Here is a 25366-nt window from a genome sequence, read left to right as displayed (position 1 = left end):
TCGCATATATGACACCCTGTCGGGGGTCTCCCTTTCCTTTTCTTTATCTTCTTGCCCCCTGGTTGCTTCAGTTGTTTGCCCTTGTCGGTCGACATGGCATTTACTTCTGAGGCAAGAAGTTCCTCATTTGCATTTTGACTAGAAATTTTGCGTTTGCCAGTCACGCCATTACTAGCGTGAGAGTTAGTATTCGATTCAGGAGGGGGAGGAATCGAAAATTCAGGTCTAGGGGTGTCAGGTATTTTGTCGTAGAGCGTGCCCGACTGAGTATATACTAAGTCTAAGTATTGAGCACGAGCAATGACTTGCTCCTCTGTTATGACTCCTCCCTTGGCCACATCTTCCGTTATAGCCGGAAGTAACGACTTTATAAACCATTCAGCTAACAGTTGATCGGGAACGTAAGTTTTCACCATCCTACAACGACGTCGCCACTCATGTATATGATCAGATATGTGAGTGGCTGTTGTCTGTTTGAAGTTGGTAAGGAGTTCTGTTCCTGTTTCATACCTTATCGGTAATTGAAAATGGGTTAAGAAAGTCGTGGCTAAGGAGCTGAAATTGTCGAAAGAGGCTCTTGGCAATTCAATGTACCATTTAGCCGCTGGACCTGTCAATGTCCTCTGGAAGAGGCGAAGTCTTATCGAATCATCGTTTAGAGTGTTCGATGAACACCACAGATGAAAAGTCATGACGTGATTCGACGGGTCTTCACCTGGATTTCCATTGAATTTAGGAATGTCCGATGGAAGTTTATGCGGAATCGCTGGCCACCAAGGGGCATAAGCAATTGGATCATTCGTCAGCCGGTTTAGATCTGGAAATTCTAGAGTTGCTACAAAGGGCAACTGTTGGTTCAGGTTAGGCGAAGCATATCCAGGATAAGATGGTATCGCCTGAGCAATGGGTCTTTGCAGACCAACATAGTGCTGACAACTTTGACAAAGTTGATGGGCATAACCATTATAGCATGGTTGCCCATTACTTACAAAGACTTGTTGCTCAGGTCCTTGATATGATTGCTGGAATGGCGGTTGTTGAGATTGAACCAGCTCTGGTTGTTGGACCATTTGCTGTTGAGCAATACTGGATGATTGACCAAGATGAGGAGTCACAGTACTTGTTCGAGCCTGAGTCGCTCCAAATAAGGAGGCACTACCCTGAGATTGTGATTGAGCCGCTGAGACAAGAGGTTGTTGTATTACAATAGGTAGCGCTTGTACTTGCGACGCATTCGCCATAGCAGGTGTGGTGGGAATATTCGACACAGGGTGTACTGGTTGCATTGAATATGCAACTCCTGATTGTTGAGGCAGTATTGGTACCCAAACGCTAGATGTGATTCCAGTTTCACCTGAACTTTGTTGTAAACTCCCACATGGTTGTTCTCCGGGAGGGAACAATGAAAGAGCATACTGCCCTCCACATGGTGGAAATCCAGTACTTAAAGGGTAAATTGGCCTTTGAAGACACATTGGATCAATTTGTTGAGTTTCAAATAAGAAGTACCAGATGATACTCCGGATGAAGAAATAGCAACTAACCATATTGTTGTCCCTGATGGGACTCCGGCTTGTTGTTGGCAATTTGCCGGGACAGATGGTATACCAGCAAACATCGTTGGAGTGGCAGCAGGAGGCTCTGCTGTTGCTGTGTCGGACGACACAGTCCTAGATGTTGACGGTTGTTCAGACATTTTGAGTCTATCCAAAAGATTTTAGCGATTCTACAAGAACTTACGATGCCAAAAGACTAACTTCGAAGATCAATGCAGGAATAGGAGGTGATTATGTTCCGTTTAAAATGAATTTTATTATGACGACGCTTTAGACACAACTTGCTTTTTCACTTTTTAAGAGTCGAGAAAAAGCTAAAGATGACTCTAGTCTCCTTCGATGTTTTAACGAGCCCGAAGTGACAAATGCTCGGATGGACTTTTTCAGTTATAGAGTTTGAAAAAGGCCAAAAGAAACTGCTCTGGAGATCTAGGCAGAGGGTGTGCCAAACTTTTCGCAAAACCACGGAATACGTTTTACGGTACGTGTGGTCAATCTTCGTGAATGCTGTGTTCACTGCATTGCGATCAGTAGGGCGGTCGACACGGCTTCCTAAGGATAAAGGATATATGCCTATAGGGGTCTCCCAATATATACTCGACGGTACGTGGGAGCACAAGTCCGTATTAGTGCCACCGACTCTCAGGAGGAATCACCCACCTTCTTCGAGATCGACAGTCACTACGTTTAACGACGCCGGAACACGTCTCTAGCTTAGACCTCTATGTGTTTGCGTTATGTTTCAAAGCGTTGTTAGGTTCATTCAGTATATTTTAAGTTGATCTTTTTAAAGTTTGCCTTTCAAGGTTCACCACGAGATGTATGTGACAAATTCCTAAATGCAGCCTAAGATGAGAAGCAAGCTTTTTCAAATCTTTTTGACTGATGAAAATCTTAACTACTGAGGGAGAAGAAAGGCATATCTTTTCACACAGTTCATACAGCACAAACTAATGCACTTTCTCCTAAATCAACATGCAAACTTTTCATATGCAAAATGCACAATGCAAGTATTTCTTTTCTCTTTCTTAATGTTGATGTATTACAGAAAGAAAGCTGTTATATAACTTTGAGTTCAATTTCGAGTGAAAACAAACAAGCTTGTCCAAAATCAAAAGACACCTTAAGATTCACTTGTTTAATCACTGGAAATGCATGAAATCAAACCATACTAACGAAAGTAAAATGACTAATCAACTATGGACAGCAAACAAGCCAACTCTTTAGACCAGCAAAATGCCTAACACAGGTTCAGATCTAAGAGGCCAAAAGAAAGACTAGTTTACTTTTCGTTATGGGAAATTGTAAATGAGTAAGAAATACAAAGAACAAGTACAATTTCGTTATATAACAGAGGCAGAATGATGGCAAGTAATATTGGTTTCAAAACAGGCACAAGACTGACACCTAGCACAGCAAAACTAAGTGAAAACAGGCAAGAGAAAGGAGGAAACCCCAAATGCACTAGGCAAATTTGGGCCAACGCAGGCTCTGCACAGCCAAACTGGCTCTCAGCGCAGGTAGCCCCTTCGGGACCTGCGTTGCAAAGTAGGTAGCCTGTGTACTACCTGCTTTGGAAAATGAGAATTGCGTTTTCACAGTTTCCGGGTCATAATTTTCTCAAAAATGCACGGTTTTTGCTCAAATCAGAAGCAATCAGTCAAGCACACTCAAAGGGATGATTAAGAAGGTGCAAAGCTATCACTAAGAGCTTACAAGGATCCTTGTAGATCAGCTCTTCAAATCATGAATTTTCTCAGAAAATGAGCAAGAGTAGCTGCCCTCTACTTCGCTTTTGATATAGTCAAAAGCTTTTCGATTTGGTACTCTTTTGTTCAGGAAATGAATAGCAAAATACTACAAACACAATCAAACGGATACGATCCCCAGCGGAGTCACCAGTTTGTTGTAGGGAAAAGTATCCGACTCGGATGACCCTAACCCACTCTAAGGGTGACAGTTCCTTAGCAACAACTGTAAAACAAACTACTGAAGGTTTACTTCTTTATGAAAGCAAAAGAGGATGGAGAAAGCACTAACCGTTGCCTTGCGCTTAATGTCGAATCCAAACTCTCCTCTTTGGCCGCTTGTTCCTAGCTCTTTGTCCTTCTGCTCGCCCAGCTACAATGAGATCCTGCACAATGACAAAGAAGGAAACTACAAGAGGCATGCAATCATAACTGGTTCATGGATTAGTGTAAACCAAACATGCAATCATCACAATATATAACTGAAACAAGAGCACATAGAAGAACCTCAATAGCTTTTATTAATGAAGAAATAAAGGTTCTGAGAGGATTACAACCATTGCAGGCTCCAACCCAGCAACACCTCCCAGCAGAAAGAATTGCTCTTCTTCACCTCTCTCAAACAATCACCCAATAACTCAAGAATGAAACCAACAGCATATCATTACTTTGCCCAAAATTCCAGCCCCTTGAGCTCATAGGAGAGAGCTCAATATATAGATGAATTGAGAAAGGATGAGTCAGCTTGCAACTGATGTGTAGCTGCCTTGTGTCCTCTCTCTCTTCAGTTGATCTTTAGTTGATCTTCAGTTCTTGAGTCCACTTGGTGAACCTTGCTTCCACTTGGAGAAACAAAGCCTCTGACTCATCACAAGGCGAAATACCTGATCCAAGTGTCAATTTTGGAAGATTCCAAAGCTATGACTCACTCTGCCACATGTCTAAACTCGCCCAACGCAGGTGGGCTTTGTTCTGCCTGCTTTGCAACGCAGGTACACCATGGAGCAGTTGTGTTTCAGCGAAAGAACCCAGTGGAGCACCTGCTTTGATTTCAGGATTGCTTGTTTTTGAGTGTTTTCAGGTGGAGAACTGATCTGAGAGCTGTTGGTTTGCTGACCTTGTTCCTCTAGGGGTAGGAACATCATGTTTAGGGAACTTTGGATCCCTTGGATTATTGACAATTCATGCTTGTTGCTGCAAGGCACAAAATTGTCTATAACAACTGGGTTGTAGAATGTGCCTCTTGGCTCAATCATTGTCATATGTGTTATCACTCAGGTTGTCCCTGGCTCCTTAAGGGATACGGCCGAGGTAACCACAAACCAATCTTTGGGCTGCAGGTCCTAGCCTACTACAATCAGAGAGGGCTCTCTCTTTAAAATTTAGCTTTGTTTTGGGTTGATTTTAGGCTAGTTATGGTGTACATGGGTTTTGTTTTGATTTTGGTGGGAAGGATGATATTTTCAAGCAGAGTTGGGATGCATAGTGTGGGAAGTTAAAACCATTGGGCATGGAGTCATGGATTAGGGCTTGCTGTTGTGTTTTCTTGGTCATAAGAGGAATACAGAGCAGGATAGCTACACATAGAACAATATCAGGCTGGAATAAAGATGGAATGAAGGTCAGAGATGAAAGGAAACTAAGAATATTTCATTAGCTAATAGAGAGGGAAGGTGAATGAAAGCTTGTCTAGGAGCAGTCAAGAATTCCTAAATAACAGTCACATGTGAAAGAAACAGGGTAAACATGATCATTTAAGTATGCATATTCATAGCCATTTCTGTAGAAAACATATAGAAATAACAAGAACTGAGCATAGAGTGCAGTCAAGCAAAGCCTAAGCTATTCTTCTTTCTTGCTATTTAGATGGTAACACAATGGTGGCGTAAACATATATAAACTGTAAACAGAGGTAAGAAAACACTTATTGAGCCATGTAGTAGCATAGGAATTCCACAGTCACTCTTTGGCCATTAAATAACACAACAGACAGTTCTTCATCCAAAGCATTCCAGCAGTCTTTGATTATAGAGCTCTCAAAGTATACAGCGCAAGTCTAGAATGAGGATTATCAACCAACCAACCCCAAATATGTTCTGTGGGGCGGTATATATACAAAAAATGAGTTACAAAATATCTAGTTGATGAGTTAATAACTCATAACTTCTTTACCAACTCTTGAGGAATAGTAGATGAAAGAGTAAATGATGCAGTAGATATTTAGGGTATTAGCTATCCGTTCTATCAGAGAATTTAGACTTTTGGGATCAACTAAGTCGGCTGAGGCTGTGCTTTTAATTTGCGTTTTTTGGGCCTACTGCCTTGGTGCTTCGCTGAGTCACTGCTTTGTTATCCTGCTCTCGGTATGCATACTTGACCTTCTTATAAAATTGTCGTAGTCATATCTTGACTCCCTCTGCCTGCTGTCTTTTCTTTAGTTCTCTGTTTCCAGCGTTGCCTCTTGCGAATTTTTGGGTTTTGCAGGTAGCCGAGCAAATAGGAAGCTCTCCTTTTTGAGTAATTTTTCTTAGCGATGTGCGATTAGCACTAGGCGCTAATCACGCATCGAAAACTGCCTCTGTTTCTCGTTTCAGGCATTCTTTGACGTGATTCTCGCCCTTTGCGCCTTTTCTGTGATGACATCAGCATGACATCATCGGCGGGTCTTGGGTACGGCAGGGTGACGTGGAAGTGACGTCAGCGGAGGATAGGTGGCGGATGACATGGCAGTACAGCAGAGGGTGATGCGACAGAGGACAGAAGGCGGTGGCAGCGACACGGAGCAGAGGAGGGTTGACGCGGAGGTGACGTGAGCGGCGACGTGGCGCTGACGTCAAGGGCGGAGAGACAGAAGGCGGTATTTGTCATAGCCCACCCGATACAATCAAAATGGGACACTTGTCTTCTGTACGACAGAGAAACCGCTACGCTATCGGAAGCTAACTGTCGGACGTCGGGGCGGCTACGAAATTGCCGAGGGCCATTGGATGGGGAGGGCTCGATCCGACGGTGGATGGAACTGCGAGCTAGTGGGCTGTTAGCATACGGAACCCGCCCGAATATTCAAATATTTATACAATGCTGCGAGGGTTTAGACTTTGGGTAATATGGGTTTTATGGGTTTGTAATTGGGTGCCGATGGTTATTAATTTAACCAAATGCTAAATCAATCCCAGGTTTGAACGCAGAAAGGCTAATGCCAAGCCCCAAATGAACTTAGCATTTCCCCAAACTGATGTTATAAGGCTATAGTGCCAGGGGATGGGAATATGTATTATTTTTGGGATTTTATATAATTTTTGTATAATAGGGGATAAGGAAATGATCTAGGGAGCTAGATAATAGAGTTAGGAGTTAATATGACCTTGTGAAGTGAAAGTGTAGGGGCATGAAGCTAAGTTTACGAAATGAAACTTAGGCATAGTACTAAATGGAATATGGAGAAACGATTTTTACACAAGAAATGTGGCTTCTTTTCATTGAAGAAAGTCAAAGCTTGACTTAGTATTTTACAAAAAAGCAGTGATAGCAGGAATTATTGGGCAGATCCCAAGGTCCTTCAGGGGATGTTAGTAAGAAAATTTGAGGGGGGGGGGGTGAAAGGGAGTTAGACATGCTTCCATAATTCTGCCATCAAAACAACTGCTTTGGCACTTTTGTCACTGATGAGAGGAGCTCTGATTGACAATACATGAGGTGATCAAAACCTTGATTCTGCAACCTCAAACAACCTACCCAGCCTAATACACCTAACATTTTTTCTTCCATTTGATTGGGTGCACTTAGACTAGCAGACCCTGATTATCTTCTTTTCTTTTGACTTCCCTCCTATCTAAATGTACCCTTATCTCTTCCAAGGGCCCAGATTAAGCAGTTGGGCTCCTTCATTTCTCTACCTAGCTACTCATCTGCCAAGCTTAAGCTGTTTGGACATGCACTTTTTCTCTATTCTACAACAACATTTTAAACATGGCATGGTCCAAATTGTATTGTTGGGCCACCCATCAAGTGTGAAAACAACAATACTTGCACATTGTGAACTTGCAAATAAGGTAGCAATGGCATTTTGACTGGCCACTTTCCTGGTCTTTCTTTGGGGTTCATTTCTATTATTTTTTCTGACCAATTCATTTTCTTGCCTTTTGATCATTCTTTTAAGGCATACCCTCTTTACATTTTTTAATTTTCTCTGTCTCTTTTGAAATATGGAACCTTGCAGCATGAAGAGATGACATATTTGGCATGTAAAACAGTCAATCACGAAATATGAAACCTATTGCAATAGGAGGCTAACAGTGGGGACTTATTCAGAAAATTCCAAAAAACAAGTTAGAAGCTGGCTCCCAAGAAGAAAACACGTAATATTAGGTCAAATCCAGACCCAAATCCACCCGCTGTTTTTGAAAATCCCAATTTACTCTCTAGAAACCTTAGCAAACAAAAACAAGAAGAGTTTGTTGATTCTAGTCCTGAAACAATTCAGCCAAGCTGTTTTCCAACCCCTGTTAAAGTTTTGTTTTGTTCAAACCCTACTTCCCCTTGTTCGTCATCCACCTCTCCAAGCACCTTTTCCACACCTCCATTCACTGTGCATACTACCACTACCACCACTGTTATTACAGCTGTTCCAGCTATTCCAGTCGTTCCACTTATCCCTGTAAATATGGCTAACAGATATGCACCTTTACAGTTACCTGCAAATCCAGGGGCTATGCCTCAGGATTATCAAACCAAAATCACATATTTTGATGGTTCTGGTTTTGGCACAGCCCTGCAACATACCAAGAGAATGCAGGACTATTTTGAGAGTTATGAAATAGATGATGATAGTGTAAGAATGAAGATTTTTGTCCAAAGTTTAACAACAGATGTAAGGCCCTGGTTTAGAGCTCTTCCTGCAAATTCCATAGCTGACCCAGAGGCCCTTTACCAAACATTTCTTAATAGATGGGAGAAGAAGAAGGACCCTCTGCACATATTATCCGAGTATGACACTATCAAAAGAGGCCCTCAAGAAACTGTCTTAGACTATTGTGCCAGGTTTAACAATGTTTACAACGCTATTCCACAAAACCTTAGACCTCCACCTGATCTTGCTTTATACAAATTCCCTGATGGATTTGATTTGGACATGGCTTATCAGTTAAGGGAAAGAGCCCCTCAAACCTTAGTAGACATGCAGAATGTAGCTGTTAGTGTGGAGGCAAATCTGATTGCCAAGCGAAATAGAGCAAGAGCTGAGAGAAGAACCACTTTTAAAGATGAACCTTCAGCCTTTGAGCAAAAATTGGACACAATCATCAAAGGTATGGAAAGCTTTGAAAATAGAAAGGGAACTATTGAAAGAAAAGCCTCATGGGAAGGACAGCAAAACAATCCCATCAGAAATCCAAACTTTAGAAAAAATCAGAACCCAAACATTGGAAGGGCAAGTCCTGACCATGATATAAGACCTCATTTTCTTGAAAACTATGCTGAAGCATCCACATCTAGTGAGCAGATAGAGGACACTCACATAAACTTGATGGGTTTGAAGAGTGAACAATAAGTATTTCTAACCCAAGAAGACCAAGATGACCATGACATAAATCAATTTCAAACCAAGTCTGGAGAGTCATTTGACTTCAAACGAGGCTATGATTCAGCTGTCTACCAAGTCCATAAACAATACAAATTGGAAACAAGAACCATTGATGTGTCCGATCCCATCAAGCCAAAGGATGCCAAGAAGCCTAATAAAGTAAAAGTCACGGCTGCTATCACAGAACCTACTGATAAAACAGACCCAAAATTAAAAGAAGTGAGCATAGAGGATGTATTTGACATGCAGTCCTCTAATAACCAGCCTTTGTATCCTTTCCCTCAAAAGACAATGTAAATAGCACTCCTCAAAGCCTTCCCAAAACAGAACAAACTCAAGAAATCACTGATAACTAAGAGAAGATCACTGAAGATACAATTGAAAAGGGAAAATCTGCCAGTCACAATGCTAAAACAAAGTCAGAAAAACCTTTTGATTTAGAAGCAGAAATTGGTAAATTAAAGATATCTATTCCTCTCTCTGAGCTTGCCAAACATGACGTGTACAGACAGCAAATCAAAAGATCACTGCAAATGCCAGAGAACAGGGATGATGTTAATGTCTTAGATGATCAACCTGAATTACTTTTTGGTCCTGAAGTCAATGGTAAATCAGGACATGGAGCTGTTCTACCCTTTTATGTCAGTTTGCACATTCATGATAAAGTGTTGCACAATGCTATGTTTGATTCAGGTGCTTCACACAATCTAATGCCCAAAGATGTAATGGAGAAGCTAAACCTTGATGTCACTAGACCCTACAAAGACTTATTCTCATTCGATTCTAGTCAGGTCAAGTGTTTAGGCTTAATCAAAGACCTTTGTGTGTCTTTAGTCCAATATCCCAACAAAACGATCCTAATGGACGTGGTGGTTGCTGACATTCCACCAAAGTATGGCAAGCTCTTATCAAGATCTTGGGGAGCAAAACTCCAAGGATCTCTCCAACTAGACCTCTCCTATGCCACTATTTCAGTCTTTGGGAAACCAAAGAGACTGTATAGAGAAACACTGATGAAGTATGTGGTAAGTAGTGAGGAAAAACCCAAAACTTTCCCATTTACTCAATCCATTCTGATATGGATTCCTTTATATTGTTCAATGATGATAGCTGCCCTCCCACTGATGAGAAGCCTTTGCCTTTAGAACAAGAAACATGCATCAATCAAGAGTCGGTTGCCCATACCCGTGAAACTATGAAAACAATTAGTGCAACCAGCATACAAGAAGAACCACATGAAGCACAAAACCTAGGTCCGCCCAATCCTAAAATGACTGAAACTCTTAATACTAACCACAAGCAAGAAATCACATGGTATTTAGAGTTTTATGGTTCTGTTAATAAGCTAGGAGCAGGGGCAGGAATATGGATTCACAATACACATAACAGCCATGCAGAGGGTCATGCTTACAGACTAAACTTCAAATGCACCAACAACATGGCAGAGTATGAGGCTTTCCTTTTAAGCCTTAAACTGCTCAAAGCTCTAGGAGCTGCAAAAGTGTCCATTCTAGGTGACTCCGATTTGATCATTCAACAGATGAAAGGTAACTTTGTTACTAATGGCAATAGGCTAAGAGCTTATAGGTCTGCTACCATAGAAATACTCAATTCCTTCACCGAATCCAAGCTTGCTAAGATTTTGTTGGGTGTGGAGCTTGATTATCTTCTATAGTACCAGCATATTGGACCCCAGTTCAAAATGGGGCGGCAACACCACCCGTAAAATAATCGCTGCCGTGGGGGGTCCAGGGGGGGGCGGCAGCGACTTTTGGGAGCCCCCCCCCTGGCGGGGGTTTTGGGGGTAGCGCCCCGAAGCTAAAAACAGCTGTAAAATTGCCTTGTAAAAGTATAGTAATTTCTAGTCAATCTGGGCCATTCATTAGGCGGATGATCTGACGGTAGAACTTATGTTTAGTTTAGGGTTTTTTGCCCTGAAGGAAACCCTCTCTTTATATGAGGGCATTGTATTTGAGGCTGTGATATAGATGTGTATTCGGTGAGCGAGAAACATAGAGGTGAGACTGTGAGAGAAAATAGAGGATATTACAGCGGTTTTGCTGTAGGTTGTATCTCTTCATTTTGCTGGATAATAGAAAGGAAGGATTGGCTGTTCGGGGTGGACGTAGCCCAAACTGGGTGAACCACGTATATCTGTGTCTCTCTTGTTTTGTGCGTTTTCTGTGTTTATATTTCTGCAATATTATATGTGTTCCATTGCTCCATAATATATAATTTTCTAACAACTGGTATCAGAGCCGAAGGTCTATTTGGCTGATAAACTCGCAGGAAAGAAGGGTTCCTGGTTCGAGTGGGAGCAATGGCGGAAGATGGTAAGTTTAGGGTCGAGAAATTTAACGGCCAAAACTTCTCGCTGTGGAAGATGCAGATGAAGAAGATTATCTGTATCAGAAAGATCTATACCTACCATTGGGCGGAAAAACAAAGATGCCGACGGGTATGAAAGACGAAGAATGGAACCTTCTCGATAGAAAGGCACTCGGAACAATACGGCTGTGCCTTGCTGCGTCAATCGCCTTCAACATTTTGAAGGAAACCACGACAGAGGGTTTGATGCAGACGTTGTCGAAACTATATGAAAAACCCTCGGCCTCAAACAAGGTATTTCTTATGAAACGGTTATTTAATATGAATATGTCGGAAGGTGGATCTGTTGCAAACCATTTAAATGATTTTAATACAGTTACAAGCCAGTTAAGTTCTGTAGGGGTAAACTTTGATGATGAAGTTAGAGCTCTGTTATTCTTATGCTCGTTACCAGAAATCTGGAATGGTTTGGTAATGGCCATCAGTAACTCTGTTTCTGGATCTAGTACTTTAAAGTTTGATGATGTTTTCGGTGCTATCCTTAGCGAGGAAATGCGACGGAAAAGCTCCGGTCAGACATCGGGAAATGCTTTGAGTGCAGAGTCTAGAGGAAGAAAAATGGAAAGAGGAAAGAGCTCAGGATATCGCAGTAAATCAAGGAAAGGCAGATCCAAGTCCAGATCAGGGATAGTGTGCTGGAAATGTGGAAAGAAAGGACACCTAAAGAAAGACTGTAGATCTCGGAAGGGAAAAGAAGGAGATGCACAGCAAGAAAACAATCATGAAGTAAATGTGACAGGGAGGTGTTACAAGATGCTTTGATTCTTTCTTTTGAAAATATTACTGATTCCTGGGTGGTAGATTCAGGGGCTTCATTCCATGCCACACCTGATAAGAAATACTTTCATTGACTATGTTCAAGGAGATTTTGGACAAGTTCGTTTGGGTGATGATAAACCCTGTAAAATCATTGGAATGGGTAAGGTTCTTGTAAAACAACAGAATGGAAACCAATGGCTACTAAAGGAGGTAAGGCATGTTCCAGATCTAAAGAAAAATCTGATTTCAACAGGGCAGTTAGGCAGTGAAGGTTGTGTGACAACTTTCATAGATAAAGCTTGGAAGGTCACTAAAGGAGCCCTGGTAATAGCAAAAGGTGAAAAGGTTGGTACATTGTATTTATGCAATGGTATTTCTAACTCTGTTAATGCTTTAACTTCCAGAGGAGCAGATGCAGCATTATGGCATCATAGGCTCGGACACATGAATGAAAAAGGGATGAAGATTCTTCACTCAAGGAATTTGTTGCCAGGTTTGAAGAATGTTGATTTGGATTTCTGTGAGAACTGCATTTATGGAAAACAGAAGAGAGTCAGATTTCTCAGAGTTGGGAAAGAAAAGAAGAATGAAAAATTAGAGCTTGTGCATACAGATGTATGGGGACCTGCTCGGGTATCATCTCTTGGTGGCTCTCGTTATTATGTTACTTTTATTGATGATGCAACTAGAAAAACTTGGATTTATTGTATTAAGAATAAATCTGATGTATTTGATACTTTCAAGAAATGGAAAGCTTTGGTTGAGATTGAGACAGGAAAGAAATTGAAGTGTCTTAGATCAGACAATGGAGGTGAATATTACAGCAAAGAGTTTGATAGGTACTGTTCAGAGCATGGAATTCACAGAGAGAAGATAGTTCCAAGAACACCACAAGGAAATGGTGTGTCAGAAAGGATGAACAGAACAATCATGGAGCGTGCAAGGTGCATGAGATTGCATGCAGGATTGCCTTTACAATTTTGGGCAGATGCTGTAGATACTGTTGTTTATCTAATAAACAGAGGGCCTTCAAGTTCCTTGGATGGTGGTGTTCCAGAGGAAGCATGGACAAGTAAAAAGGTAAACTACTCTATTTTAAAGCCTTTTGGTTGTGAGGCCTTTGTCCATATTGATAAAGAAAATAGAACAAAGCTTGAGGCAAAGTCAAAGAAATGTACCTTTATTGGATATGGTGTTAATGATTTTGGTTATCAGTTATATGATTACGAAAATCACAAAATCATTAGGAGCAGATATGTAATATTCAATGAAAAGGTCTTGTATAAGAATCAGTTGCAGGAAAGAAAGAGAGGAAAAGGAAAACAAGGAATACGCAGTTTTTGATGAAATCACTGAAAAAGTAAAGGTGCCTGAAAATAATAATAATCAACAACCACAACAACAACAACCACCACAACAACAACAGGCACCCGAAACACCTGAAAGTGGTGTTAGAAGATCTACCAGGATAAGTAGACCCCTGAACGATACTCTCCTTCATTATATTATTTATTGCTGACTGATTCCGGTGAACCCGAATGTTATGAAGAAGCAATGTAGGTTGAAAGCAGGAAGAAGTGGGAGGTAGCCATGGAAGAAGAGATGGACTCCTTAATGCATAACCAGACTTGGGATTTAGTCAGGTTGCCTGTAGGAAAAACGACATTGAAGAATAAATGGGTTTACAGGCTGAAGGAAGAAGATGGAGGAAAACAGAGGTATAAAGCTAGACTTGTGGTGAAGGGGCTTGCACAGAAGAAAGGTATTGATTTTGATGAAATATTTTCTCCTGTTGTTAAAATGACTTCAATCAGAACTATTTTAAGTCTTGTAGCAGCTGAAGATTTGCATCTTGAGCAGTTAGATGTAAAGACAGCCTTTCTCCATGGAGATTTGGAGGAAGAGATATATATGCAGCAACCACAAGGATATGAGGTGAAAGGGAAGGAGAAACTTGTGTGCAGGTTGAAGAAGAGCTTGTATGGTTTAAAACAGGCTCCAAGGTAGTGGTATCTAAAATTTGACAAGTTTATGTCTGAACAAGGTTATACTAGATGTCACTCTGATCATTGTGTTTATCTGAAAAAGCAAAATGATGGCAGCTATATTATATTGTTATTGTATGTAGATGACATGCTTGTTGCAGGATCTAACATGCAGGAAATAAATGTGCTCAAAAGAAAATTGGCAAATTCATTTGCAATGAAGGATTTGGGTGCTGCAAAACAAATCCTTGATATGAGAATAACTAGAGACAGGAAAAATAGAAAATTAACATTGTCTCAGAATGAGTACATACAAAACGTGTTGAAAAGATTTAACATGCAAAATGCAAAACCAGTTAGTACACCTTTTGCTAGCCATTTCAAACTTAGCAAAGAAATGTGCCCAAAGACCCAAGAAGACATGGATTATATGTCTAAAGTTCCATATGCATCAGCAGTTGGAAGTTTAATGTATGCAATGGTCTGCACAAGGCCTGATATTGCACATGCAGTGGGAGTTGTAAGCAGGTACATGAACAATCCAGGAAAGGAACATTGGATGGCAGTGAAATGGATTCTCAAATATTTGAGAGGTACCACAAATCAGGCATTATGCTTTGGTGGTTCAAACATATCCCTACAAGGATATGTTGATGCAGATATGGCAGGTGACAGAGATAATAGGAGGAGAACTACAGGATATGTATTTACTGTCGGAGGAACAACTGTCAGTTGGGTTTCAAAAATCCAAAGTGTTGTTGCACTTTCAACAACAGAAGAAGAGTATGTTGCTGCTACAGAGGCTAGTAAAGAAATGATTTGGTTACAAAGGTTTATGGGTGAATTGGGTAAGGAGCATGATATGGGCACGTTATACAGTGACAGTCAAAGTGCCATTCATCTTGCAAAGAACTTAGCATTTCATTCCAGGACAAAACACATACAGCTCAAGTACCATTTCATACGATCAGTGTTGGAATATGGAGAGTTGAAGCTGGAAAAGATACACACTAGCCAAAACCGTGCAGATATGCTAACAAAAGTTGTAACCAGGGAGAAACTGAGAATATGCTCAGTTTCAGTTGGTCTTCAAGGATGATGATGAAGATGAGAAACAGCCAGGTCCAAAGAGGAGTCATTGTCCAGCAAATGGAGCAGCGGTGGAGTTGCTACAATCAGTCTCCAAGTGGGAGATTGTTGGGTGTGGAGCCTGATTATCTTCTATAGTACCGGCATATTGAACCCCAGTTCAAAATGGGGCGGCAACGCCGCCCGTAAAATAATCGCTGCTGTGGGGGGTCCAGGGGGGGGCGGCAGCGACTTTTGGGAGCCCCCCCCTGGCGGGGGGTTTCGGGGGCAGCGCCCCCGAAGCTAAAAACAGTTGTAAAATTGCCTTGTAAAAGTATAGTAATTTCTAGTCAATCTGGGCATTAGGCGATGATCTGACGGTAGAATTATATTAGTTTAGGGTTTCCTAGAAGGCAATTCTCTCTATATGAGGCATTGTATTTGAGGCTGTGATATAGATGTGTATTCGGTGAGCGAGAAACATAGAGGTGAGACTGTGAGAGAAAACAGAGGATATTACAGCGGTTTTGTTGTAGGTTGTATCTCTTCATTTTGCTGGATAATAGAAAGGAAGGACTGGCTGTTCGGGGTGGACGTAGCCCAAACTGGGTGAACCACGTATATCTGTGTCTCTCTTGTTTTGTGCGTTTTCTGTGTTTATATTTCTGCAATATTATATGTGTTCCATTGCTCCATAATATATAATTTTCTAACAGATTTCTAGAAGCCATAACATGCATGCTCATAGTCTAGCTACTTTTGCTAGCACTTGCAAGCTGCCCTTTGAGCCCAATCACCACTTTATTGCTGAGATAAAGCACAGGCCTACTGTCCCTAACAATATCAAAGATTGGCAAGTGTTTGAGGATGATGCTCAAATCAACAATTTTCTTACCTTACAGCAAGAATTCTCAAGCTTAAACATTGATGAAGAGGCCATGGATGACCCACAACAGCAAATGAGCCAAAATGAGCAAACTATAACAGCTGAAGTAGCAAATCAAATGTTGCACCCAACCATTTTTAATGAGAAAAACATGCAAGAGTTGAAGCAAATGCATTTAGATGAAATAGCTGAAGAAGAGGCCGAAGTGATTGATTTAAAAGACAATTTTCTACCTGCTGGCCTCACTCCATTAGAAGACATATTTGATTCAAACGATGTCCCCAAAAAGCCAAAGATGTAGCCCTTAAACGTTGCTGTGGAAAACTGTAATATTGGGACAGCAGAGAAGCCCAAAATGATTAAACTGTCCAAGTCTTTGCCTCCCAATCAAAAACCAAAATATGTTGATTTATTTAAAGAGTTTCAAGATGTATTTGCCTGGATTTATGAGGACCTTAAGTCCTATGACACCTCTGTTATTCAACATACCATTCCCTTAAAGCCAAATCAAAATCCCTTCAAACAGAAACTAAGGAGAATCAATCCTGTGCTTCTCCCTTTGATTGAGAAAGAAGTGAAAAGAATGTTTGAGGCTGGTATCATAGCACCCATTAGATTTTCAAAATGGGTATCCAATCTTGTTCCCACAAGGAAGAAAATAGGGGATATTAGACTATGTGTGGACTTAAGAAATCTGAACCAAGTCTCCCTTAAAGATCACTACCCACTGCCAAAAATGGACCACATTCTACAAAGAGTAGTGGGGTCTTCAAGAATTTCTTTACTAGATGGCTTTTCAGGTTTTAATCAAATACTTGTTCACCCGGATGACCAAGACAAGATAGCCTTTACAACACCGTGGGGAACCTTTAAATATGTGAAAATTCCTTTTGGACTAAAGAATGCAGGTGCTACCTTTCAAAGGGCCATGGACATTGCATTTTCCAAGGAAATCCATGATTTCCTAGTGGTTTACCTTGATGACCTAACTCCTTTCTCAAAATCTGATCAAGAGCACCTTAAACACCTAAGGCAAGTGTTCCTAACCTGTAGGAAATATGGCATTTCCTTAAATCCTAAGAAATCTCTCTTCGGCCTAGAAGAAGGCAAATTGTTAGGCCATATCATTTCAAAAGATGGAATTAGAATAGATCCGGAAAGAATCCAAGCCATTTTTCAAATCCCTTATCCGAGAAACATCGAAGAATTGCAAGCATTCCTAGGAAAGATCAATTTCCTAAGGAGATTTATCCCAAACTTGGTCGAGCTGATAAGAATGCTAAATAACATGTTAAAGAAGGATTCCAAGGTAAAATGGACTTTAGAGGCCAAGCAAGCCTTTGAGGACATAAAATCTGCCTTAACCCAAGCCCCAGTCCTCACAAGTCCTCAATTTGATAAGGATTTCATCATTTTTTCATTTGCATTTGAACACACCATTGCTGCTATCCTTTTGCAGAAAGATGATCAGGGAAATGAAAAGCCAATTGCATTTTTAGCCGAGCCCTTAGAGATGCACCCTTGAAGTACCAAATCATGGAGAAGCAAGCATATGCCCTTGTTAAAGCAATCAAAGATTTCAGAATTTACATTTTATATTCACATGTGATTGATTATGTGCCAAATGTTGTTGTAAAAGACATATTAACTCAAGAGAGCATAGAAGGCAAAAGAGGCAAATGGATTGCCAATATCCTTGAGTATGACATTGAGATAAAACCCACCAAGATGATAAAGGGACAAGGTTTAGCCAAACTGATGTCCGAAACCAATTTTCAAGCCTTAGACATTAATCAACTGGACAATGAACAGGAGCTAGCGACTCCGCAGATCAGTGAAGCTTTTTTGCAATCCCCATGGGATGCTGATATATGTTTTATATTGTTAAACCTGTGTGCTCCTCCAGGGTTGTCCAGAACCAAAAAGAGATTTTTAAAGATGAAAGCATCAAATTTTTGTGTCTTAGATAGTGCCCTGTTTTGGAAAAATCATGAAGGAATATTGCTGAATTGTCTAACTATGAATGAAACTGACAGTGTCATGAAAGAATTTCATGCAGGGGACTGTGGAGGGCACTTATATTGGAAGTCCACTGCTGATAAGATACTAAGGGCTGGTTTCTATTGGCCCTCTTTGTTTGCTGATGTGAGAAAGTTTGTTGTTTCATGCCACAAATGCCAAATCTTTGAAGGCAAAAGAAAGCTTCTGCCCTTGCCCCTTAAGCCCATTTCAACTGAAAAGCCTTTTCAACAATGGGGTCTTGACTTCATTGGAGAAATCCATCCATCCTCTTCTGGCCAACATAAGTGGATTCTAACAGCCACAGATTACTTTACCAAGTGGATTGAAGCCATCCCATGTAGGCAAGCAAAAGACTCCACCCTCATCCAATTCCTTGAAACCAACATTTTGTCCAGATTTGGCTGTCCTGAGAAGATCATTACAGATAATGCTGCCGCCTTCAAATCCAAGAAAATGATCAGTTTTTGCCACAAATTCCACATTACGTTAGGTCACTCCACAGCCTATTACCCTCAAGGTAATGGCTTGGCCGAATCATCCAACAAGAGTCTGATTAACATCATTAAGAAAGTCTTGGAGGAGAACAAGAAGAACTGGCACAAAAAGCTTGTAAATGCCCTATGGGCAGACAGATTGTCAACCAAGAGATCCATTGGGATGAGCCCATATGAGTTAGTCTATGGCATGGAGGCCAAGTTCCCCTTTTCTTTGGGAATCCCTGTTATCAAATTGCTGCAAGAAATTCAGGCAGAGCCAAATGATATCCAAAGAAGAATAAACCAAACAATCCATTTGCAGCAAACAAGAGAGCAAGTGTACAATAGAGCTCAGATTTTACAAGAGAAGCTCAAGAAAATGTTTGACAAAAGAACCAAGGCTGAAGATTACATAGGCAACAAAGTCTTAAGATGGGATTCAAGAAGAGAGGACAAAGGAAAGCATGGCAAGTTTGATTTCCTGTGGAAAGGCCCCTTTATTATTTCTGCTGTTCAAGGCAACAACACATATTTTCTGAAGAGTTTGGATGGCAGCACAGCTGAAGAAGGCCCTGTCAATGGCCGAATGCTAAAGCACTATCATGATCCCTTTTGTTGAACACAACACAGCTCTGTATACTATCTGTACATTAATATTTGTATTTTCAACACTTTTTCTTATAGCAGGCCAATAAGAGGGAACAACGCAGCAAATTTTGAAGGAAAGATCAAAGAAAGCTCTATTTCAGATCTTTGTTTTTTGAAATAATTCCAAAGAAGTGCTCAAGCAGATTTCAATATGTTTATAAGAACCCAAAAGGCAAGAAGCAGAGCTGTAATTTTTCTGCAATTCAGCTCAAAAGGATACTGCATATCAGCTTATGAGAATTCGGTCAAAGGCATTGAGAAGAAGGAGAATTTCAGTTTACAGCAAAAATTGAAGATCAAGGCATTCTGACCTGCTGTTCTTGGCTTTTCATCTTGAAAAACCATCCCCAAGTGGAGCCACTGTTAGCCTCCTATTGCAATAGGTTTCATATTTCATGATTGACTATTTTACATGCCAAATATGTCATCTCTTCATGCTGCAAGGTTCCATATTTCAAAAGAGACAGAGAAAATTAAAAAATGTAAAGAGGGTATGCCTTAAAAGAATGATCAAAAGGCAAGAAAATGAATTGGTCAGAAAAAATAATAGAAATGAACCCCAAAGAAAGACCAGGAAAGTGGCCAGTCAAAATGCCACTGCTACCTTATTTGCAAGTCCACAATGTGCAAGTATTGTTGTTTTCACACTTGATGGGTGGCCCAACAGTGCAATCTGGACCATGCCATGTTTAAATTGTTGTTGTAGAATAGAGAAAAAGTGCCTGTCCAAACAGCTTAAGCTTGGCAGATGAGTAGCTAGGTAGAGAAATGAAGGAGCCCAACTGCTTAATCTGGGACCTTGGAAGAGATAAGGGTACATTTAGATAGGAGGGCAGTCAAAAGAAAAGAAGATAATCAGGGTCTGCAAGTCTAAGTGCACCCAATCAAATGGAAGAAAAAATGTTAGGTGTATTAGGCTGGGTAGGTAGTTTGAGGTTGTAGAAGCAAGGTTTTGATCACCTCATGTATTGTCAATCAGAGCTCCTCTCATCAGTGAAAAAAGTGCCAAAGCAGTTGTTTTGATGGCAGAATTATGGAAGCATGTCTAACTCCCTTTCACCCCCCCTCAAATTTTCTTACTAACACCCCTGAAGGACCTTGGGATCTGCCCAATAAGTCCTGCTATCACTTCTTTTTTGTAAAATACTAAGTCAATCTTTGACTTTCTTCAATGAAAAGAAGCCACATTTCTTGTGTAAAAATCATTTCTCCATATTCCATTCAGTACTATGCCTAAGTTTCATTTCATAAACTTAGCTTCATGCCCCTACACTTTCACTTCACAAGGTCATATTAACTCCTAACTCTATTATCTAGCTCCCTAGATCATTTTCTTATCCCCTATTATACAAAAATTATATAAAATCCCAAAAATAATACATATTCCCATCCCCTGGCACTATAGCCCTATAACATCAGTTTGGGGAAATGCTAAGTTCATTTGGGGCTTGGCATTAGCCTTTCCGCGTTCAAACTTGGGATTGATTTAGCATTTGGTTAAATTAATAACCATCGATGCCCACTTACAAACCCATAAAACCCATATTACCCAAAGTCTAAACCCTCACAGCATTGTATAAATATTCGAATATTCGGGCGGGTTCCGTATGCTAACAGCCCACCAGCTCGCAGTTCCGTCCACCGTCGGATCAGGCCCTCCCCATCCGACGGCCCTCGGCAATTTCAGAGCCGCCCCGACATCCGACAGTTAGCTTCCGATAGCGTAGTGGTTTCTCTGTCGTACAAAAGACAGGTGTCCCGTTTTGATTGTATCGGGCAGGCTCTGACAAATATCGCCCCCGTACAGAAGGCGGTCCGATAAAACCACAAACCGCCTTCTGTCTCTCCGCCCCTGATGTCAGCGCCACGTCGCCGCTCACGTCACCTCCGCGTCAACCCTCCGCTGCTCCGTGTCGCTGCCACTGCCTTCTGTCCTCTACCGCATCACCCTGCCATACTGCCATGTCATCCGCCACCTGTCCTCTGCTGACGTCACTGCCACATCACCGTACCGTACCCAGGACCCGCCGATGACGTCATGCCGACGTCATCACAGAAAAGGTGCAAAGGGCGAGAATCACATCAAAGAATGCCTGAAACGAGAAACAGAGGCAGTTTTCAATGTGCGATTAGTGCCTAGCGCTAATCGCGCATCGCTAAGAAAAATTACTCAAAAAGGAGAGCTTCCTATTTGCTTGGCTACCTGCAAAACCCAAAAATTGGCAAGAGGCAACGCTGGAAACAGAGAACTAAAGAAAAGACAGCAGGCAGAGGGAGTTAAGATATGACTACGGCAATTTTATAAGAAAGTCAAGTATGCCTACCGAGAGTAGGATAACAAAGCAGTGACTCAGCGAAGCACCAAGGCAGCAGGCCCAAAAAACGCAAATTAAAAGCACAGCCTCAGCCGACTTAGTTGATCCCAAAATTCTAAATTCTCTAACAGAACGGATAGCTAATACAATATCTACTGTATCATTTACTCTTTCATCTACTATTTCTCAAGAGTTGGTAAAGAAGTTATGAGTTATTAACTCATCAACTAGATATTTTGTAACTCATTTTTTGTATATATACCACCCCACAAAACATATTTGAGGTTGGTTGGTTGATAATCCTCATTCTAGACTTGCGTTGTATACTTTGAGAGCTCTATAATCAAAGACTGCTAGAATGCTTTGGATGAAGAACTTTCTGTTGTGTTATTTAATGGCCAAAGAGTGACTGTGGAATTCCTGTGCTACTACATGGCTCAATAAGTGTTTTCTTACCTCTGTTTACAGTTTATATATGTTTACGCCACCATTGTGTTACCATCTAAATAGCAAGAAAGAAGAATAGCTTAGGCTTTGCTTGACTGCACTCTATGCTCAGTTCTTGTTATTTCTATATGTTTTCTTCAGAAATGGTTATGAATATGCATACTTAAATGATCATGTTTACCCTGTTTCTTTCACATGTGACTGTTATTTAGGAATTCTTGACTGCTCCTAGACAAGCTTTCATTCACCTTCCCTCTCTGTTAGCTAATGAAATATTCTTAGTTGCCTTTCATCTCTGGCCTTCATTCCATCTTTATTCCAGCCTGATATTGTTCTATGTGTAGCTATCCTGCTCTGTATTCCTCTTGTAACCAAGAAAACGCAACAGCAAGCCCTAATCCATGACTCCATGCCCAATGGTTTGAACTTCTCACACTATGCATCCCAACTCTACTTGAAAACATCATCCTTCCCACCAAAATCAAAACAAAACCCATGTACACCATAACTAGCCTAAAATCAACCCAAAACAAAGCTAAATTTTAAAGAGAGAGCCCTCTCTGACTGCAGGTAGGCTAGGACCTGTAGCCCAAAGATTGGTTTGTGGTTACCTCGGCCGTATCCCTTAAGGAGCCAAGGGACAACCTGAGTGATAACAATATGATTAATCAAAGTGTTGTTTTATAGATATTTCACTAATGCAACTAACAAGTATGAGCTTGACATCTTGGTCATGATGCATTACAAATTTTGGGTTTATTAATGCACCCATTGATGGATGCAATGCATCTAGCATTGGCTCAAAAAGTGATGGGAGTTTAGAACCCCCTTGTAGCAACATAGGTATTATAAATATTAAATTATAATATTATATTTGATTCAATGTTTTCCATGTTAAAAATAGCATTCAAATTTTCTTGTTTATCTAAAAATTTTAGGTAACTTGACATCTTTACAAATTTTGTAAAATGGTGTTGGTAAAGAAAAAAATGGCCCCAATGTACATTTGAGCTTTTCTCCATAAAATGGAAACATTTTCTTATGTGTATTCATAATTTGGACCTGTAGTTTAATTCACATAAAAAAATTTAATATTTTCTTTGGATTTTACAAATCACTATGTCCTGTGTATTGGAGTTGTAATTACAATCCAAATGCAATGTCAAGTTTTTGATAGTCAACCCTAATAAACACCATACGTTTAGAATGTAGTATTGCCTCAAAACTGCATTAAGAATTGTCTCGACCTTAAAACATTAAGGTAATGTTTGCAACGGAGAGATAAATCAACCAGACCAATGACTGGTTTACAATGAAAAAACAAAGCAATAGCAAACATACAATCCCCCATCTATAATTTCTGTAACCAAAACATTGGATGATGTTGTTTCCATTCCATACAAATATTATACAAGTGAACCCATAGGGTTGTCACCATATCAGGAAACATGGCCTAGAAATATTAATATCTTTCATATTGCCAGTACCAAAGATAGGCATTTGTATGTATGCAATCTTCCTTTCATCAAATCATCTCTCTAATGCTTCATAGGAAGTATAGATCCTTCCCATATTCATTTCCTCTATAAAAGAATCGTTGACATGTTGCAAATCTTCCAAGAAATTTTAAGGCCACAAAACATAGTTGTTTTTATTTTCTATTACTCCATAACTATTTTTCCTGCAATTTTCGTTTCTTCATTTCTCTCTCACTCTCTGCCCTTTCTTCTACCTCAATTAATGCCAACTCCCTTTCATCCTCCTCCCTAGCAATTTTTTCACTGCAAATGTAACCATGAAAAACACACTAAATACCACGTTTGAATGCTTCTTTAGCAACAAATAAATTTACATGTAGGAAAAATAAACTTCTCTTCTAAGAAATAAAACCAAAAACTTATATGCTTCACAAAGGATGGCACTAAACATTACCTTCATCTCTCTTCAGCTTGTATTCTACTAAATCCAACCTCCATGTCACAGTCATCTTCATCATCCATATTCCTATAATTATTTGGATCATATCTGAAAGTATTAAGCAATTGTTAGGATCACATATATGAAAGCCAAGAAGATAATATCATAAAACCACAATACGGGAGGCCAAATTTCAGTTTACAGCCAAGTGGACAATATCATAAAACTATAGTACCAAACGACATATTATGGTCATGTTAATAGTAGTTCACCAAGGAAAATTAAGACATTACCAAAACATCTATCTGATGATGCTACTAACATTTCCATCATCCTCAATATCATCATAGTCATCATCTAAAGGCATCCTCTTCTTGGGTCGATCATAATGTGATTCATGAGACAAATATTTACATATTTAGCAAAGAAATGAAATTACAAAATTACAATGAAATTTAGAATCCTCAAATAAAGAAGTTCAAAAATGTGACAGAATTGGTCAAACTTGATTCTTTGGTAGTAGTTTTGATGTAGGTCTTGGTTCTAGTTTTGGTCTTGGTTTGGGTGGAGGTTTTGTCTCCATAATTTTCACTATTTTCGATAATGAATTTTCCATCATTAGAGGATTTCTTTTCTCTACTTGGAATGTTTGCAATGGAGCCTTTATAGGGATAACATTCTCCATATTTATAGGGTGAGAACCTGATACATGATATTAATCATTCACAATTTTGTCAGCATTTAACAAAGGTTTATTTTTCTTAATAGCATTTGAGTTTACACCCTTTAATCCATTACTGTCAGGATTTACAGTCTTTTTTCCATTGGTTGACTGAAGGAACCATTGGTCTAAATAACATAGCACTTTAATCTAGATCCTAGCTTGCCTACTTGATTCTTTGGATTAGATGATCCATTTAGATTGGGATGCGGAGATATTGCTTGTAAAATAGGCTTGACAGATCTTTTTCCAGAAGGTTTTATAATTCCTTTGTAATCCTTGGAAGAGGAGACTGGCTTACTGGATACTATAGGTTTCTTTAATGCCCCAACTGAATTTTTCCCAATTGGTTGTTTTTCCTGAGCATTATCTGTAAAATTCAATTATTCCAGGGATTTTTAAAATTTTCTGAAGCTAAAAACAATATGGTTATCTCAATAATTATAAAATTGTACTTACCCGATGCGAATTTCATAACGAATTAAGTTCAGATGTGGACCCTTAATGAGCAACAGTAATTTCAGCATTATCAAAAAATGGGAAGGAATAATAGCCAATTTCTTTTAATTATTGTTATTTTGTCTCAATGGTTTGCAAGAGAGATCCTATAGTAAATACATGAATAAATGAATTTTGTGAAAAAGTACTTTTACATAAACCACATAATAGTTGTTTATCTCTGGGATTTAATAAATCTTAGACTTGCCTTGAAAAACATTTTAACACAATAACCACAGTAAATTCTAAGATTTGTGATCATATTCTATTTCTCTTATATACCTCATCAACAACCTTGCATTGAGGTGGTTCTTTTTCTTCAAAGTTTGTATCTAATTCAGGTTCATGTAT

At 39.9% G+C, this 25366-nt stretch overlaps 1 pseudogene; it reads right to left on the bottom strand.

Moving 5' to 3' along the window:
* Positions 1 to 23551: 23551 nt before the first annotated feature.
* On the bottom strand, positions 23552 to 24992 carry LOC149184487 (uncharacterized; annotated as a pseudogene).
* Positions 24993 to 25366: the final 374 nt, after the last annotated feature.

The sequence above is a fragment of the Pinus tabuliformis genome, chromosome 3_2 (assembly GCF_031772625.1).
Source record: "Pinus tabuliformis cultivar Carrire ecotype Pingquan chromosome 3_2, CPIR1, whole genome shotgun sequence".
NCBI lineage: Eukaryota > Viridiplantae > Streptophyta > Pinopsida > Pinales > Pinaceae > Pinus > Pinus tabuliformis.
The sequence above is the reverse complement of the archived record's forward strand: the minus strand, read 5'-3'. Positions and strand labels throughout refer to the sequence as shown.